General features: G+C 44.3%; 2 pseudogenes; both read right to left on the bottom strand.

Moving 5' to 3' along the window:
- Nucleotides 1-1,834: 1,834 nt before the first annotated feature.
- Nucleotides 1,835-1,955, bottom strand: LOC135604234 (5S ribosomal RNA; annotated as a pseudogene).
- A 351-nt stretch (nucleotides 1,956-2,306) lies between these two features.
- Nucleotides 2,307-2,424, bottom strand: LOC135601762 (5S ribosomal RNA; annotated as a pseudogene).
- Nucleotides 2,425-3,765: the final 1,341 nt, after the last annotated feature.

Below are 3,765 nucleotides of genomic sequence, written 5' to 3'. Positions count from 1 at the left end.
CTCCTTTTGTGTAGCCTTCTTTTGAGCCATACCGAAAACTCTTTTCAAACTTCTGTTGCTTTTCAACTTTTAATACCAGCTTACTCACATCATTCAAAGACCAATATGGCTGTAGCTGAACAACTTTAGCAATCTCATACTTCAGACCTCCTAAGTATCTTGCAATTGTTTGCTCTTCTGGTTCCACAAGCTCTCCTTTTAACATCAAATTATCAAATTCTGCAGTGTACTCCACACTAAGATCTTTTTGCTTGAAATCATGTATTTTGAGAAAGATCTCTTGTCTATAATTATCAGGTAAATATTATCTCTTTAGCTCCCTTTTCATTTTCTCCCATGTAACGATCTTACTCTTCCCCTCACGTTCTCTTTGTTTCTTCAGATTTTCCCACCAAAAAGATGCATTCCGCCTGAGTTTGAGTGCCACAAGTTTGACCTTCTTTTGTTCTGGTGGTTCATGAAAATCGAAGATTCTTTCTACTGTATTAAGCCAATCGATAAAGTCATCAACATTTATTTTCCCTTCAAATTCTGGAATATCAAATCTGGGATTATATTTATTCTGCCACTCGTCTTGGACTTCATTTCTTCTCCGACATCTTCTTGACTCCCTTGGAAGATGAGGTGTTTCATCATCAGAAGTAAACTCTCGAGCGTCATTTTCATGCTGGTTGTATCTACTTTGAAGTTCGTCGATTATTTCATTTTTTTCTTGTAGGATACGCAGCAATTTTTGTAGCTGCAGCCTCAACGACTCAGCGTCATCTCTATGGTTGCTACCTTCACCAACTACACCTTTTCCATTCCGCCTTGCCATGATCTCTAGCCTTTAGCTCTGATACCAAACTGATACCGGGGAGGGTAAAAATGCAGAATGGATTTCCAAATAATACCGATGGAAAATTTGTTCAGATAGAAAATGTCACAGTAGACAAGGAAGAACTGATACCAGAAGCACTAACGAAGCAGCGTAGATAAAAATGAAAAGTAGCTCACCACCAAGTTTAAAATCGCAATGGGATACAGAAAGTTCACCACCCAACGGAAATTAAACGAGGATACAGAACTAGAAAATAAAAGACTCACCACTCAAGGACGCATCCAAGAGATACAGAGTTTAAGGGGTTCTCTAAGAGCTTCTGCCCAGATATCATCAGTTTCTAAAGTCCTTTCTAAGTCCTAAACACCAAAATAAATACTAGAGCATGAAACAACCCTTCATGCATAGGAAATTTCGAAATTAAGTGTTTACAGCTACCAACCAACTATTTTAATGCACTCATTGGTAATGAAGAAATGTTCACAGCTGCCAACCAACTCCTTTAATGCATTCCTTTGTCTTGAAGAAAAGCACCTTGAAACAGCTTTAACTTTGTGCAGAGAATATGCTGATGAGCTGTCATATTTGAGTGTACTGAGATAAAGATTATGAGGCATCATTATTGACTGAAAAAGATACTAGATCATAATCAAGGCTCATATAATCAGATTGTAGTAAATTAGACACTCCCGTGTCAGTCGCGGCCGGTGCATCAACGTACGGAGCCTCTTGCCCGTCACAAAACCGTTGGCGCTTTCTCGAACGTTCACGAAATCCCTATTGCAAGCTCTCTCCGAGCCCTAGCCCAACGACTGCGTATCGGTCACGGCAAGCGCGCGTCGAAACCATTGACACTTTCTAGAACGATCTCGGAATCGCTATTGCGACCCCAATCCGGAAAGCTCTCTCCGAGCCCCACGATACAGACAGCGTAGCGGTCACGGCAAATTCCGAGCCCCAAAACAATCGTCTTGGAGGTCTACGGGAGATGTTTCGTATCTCGGGACGCAAAAAGGAGTGCAACACGAGGACTTCCTAGGGGGTCACCCATCCTAGTACTACTCTCTCCAAAGTCGGCGCTTAACTTCGGAGTTCTGTTGGGATCCGGTGCTTTAGTGCTGGCATTATCACACCCGTTTCGCGTGCTTCGTCCCTCGCCTATGTGCACGTCGCGGCCTGCGCATCAACGTATGGAGCCTCTTGCCTGTCACAAAACCGTCGGCGCTTTCTCGAACGTTCACGAAATCCCTATTGCAAGCTCTCTCCGAGCCCTAGCCCAATGACTGCGTATCGGTCACGGCAAGCGCGCGTCGAAACCATCGGCACTTTCTAGAACGATCTCGGAATCGCTATTTTGACCCCAATCCGGAAAGCTCTCTCTGAGCCCCCACGATACTGACTGCGTAGCAGTCACGGCAAATTCCGAGCCCCAAAACAATCGTCTCGGAGGTCTACGGGAGATGTTTCGTATCTCGGGACACAAAAACGAGTGCAACACGAGGACTTCCCAGGGGTCACCCATCCTAGTACTACCCTCTCTAAAGCACGCTTAACTTCGGAGTTCTGATGGGATCTGGTGCTTTAGTGCTGGCATTATCGCACCCTTTTCGCGTGCTTCGTCCCTCGCCGATGTGCACGTCGTGGCCGGCGCATCAACGTCCGGAGCCTCTTGACCGTCACGAAACCGTCGGCGCTTTCTCGAACGTTCACGAAATCCCTATTGCAAGCTCTCTCCGAGCCCTAGCCCAACGACTGCGTATCGGTTACGGCAAGCGCGCATCGAAACCATCGGCACTGTCTAGAACGATCTCGGAATCGCTATTTTGATCCCAATCCGGAAAGCTCTCTCCGAGCCCCACGATACTGACCGCGTAGCGGTCACGGCAAATTCCCAGCCCCAAAACAATCGTCTCGGAGGTCTACGGGAGATGTTTCGTATCTCGGGATGCAAAAAGGAGTGCAACACGAGGACTTCCCAGGGGGTCATCCATCCTAGTACTTGTTAGAACCCTTGCAGATTCTAAACTTGGGGTTGATCTCTTTAGGGGATCGGCCTCCTTGGAACTCTATAGGGGTTCCTCCCTCCAAGTTGCTGCTCAAAGGCTGCAGAAAAGATTCATCTATTGCTTAAGAAAAGAGAAGGAATACATGGCTATTTATAGGGCTTCGAAACCCTAACTCCTAATATGACTCCTACTTAAGACTCTTACTTCTAACCAACTCCTAATAGGACTCCTACTCAAGACTCCTATTCCCTTACAACTCCTAATTCTTCTCTAAGAAAAAACCTCCTACATGAATGCCCCTCACAATTAGGACTCTCCTAGCTAGAGTCCTAACAGAATGTCCCTCTCAATTAGGACTCTCCTAGCTAGAGTCTGATACCGGGGAGGGTAAAAATGCAGAATGGATTTCGAAAGAATACCAATAGAATAGTTGTACAGATAGAAAATATCACAGAAGGCAATGAACGAACTCTTGAAGAAACTTCGGTAAAACGAAATATAGCTCACCACCAAGTTTAAAATCGCAATGGGATACAGAAAGTTCACCACCCAACGGAAATTAAACGAGGATACAGAACTAGAAAATAAAAGACTCACCACTCAAGGACGCATCCAAGAGATACAGAGTTTAAGGGGTTCTCTAAGAGCTTCTGCCCAGATATCATCAGTTTCTAAAGTCCTTTCTATGTCCTAAACACCAAAATAAATACTAGTGCATGAAACAACCCTTCATGCATAGGGAATTTCGAAATTAAGTGTTTACAGCTTCTAACCAACTATTTTAATGCACTCATTGGTAATGAAGAAATGTTCACAGCTGCCAACCAACTCTTTTAATGCATTCCTTTGTCTTGAAGAAAAGCACCTTGAAACAGCTGTAACTTTGTGCAGAGAATATGCTGATGAGCTGTCATTTTTTTGTGTGCTGAGATAAAGATT

The sequence above is a fragment of the Musa acuminata genome, chromosome BXJ2-1 (assembly GCF_036884655.1).
Source record: "Musa acuminata AAA Group cultivar baxijiao chromosome BXJ2-1, Cavendish_Baxijiao_AAA, whole genome shotgun sequence".
In the NCBI taxonomy this organism is placed as follows: Eukaryota; Viridiplantae; Streptophyta; class Magnoliopsida; order Zingiberales; family Musaceae; genus Musa; species Musa acuminata.
This window is presented reverse-complemented; position numbering and strand designations above follow the sequence as displayed.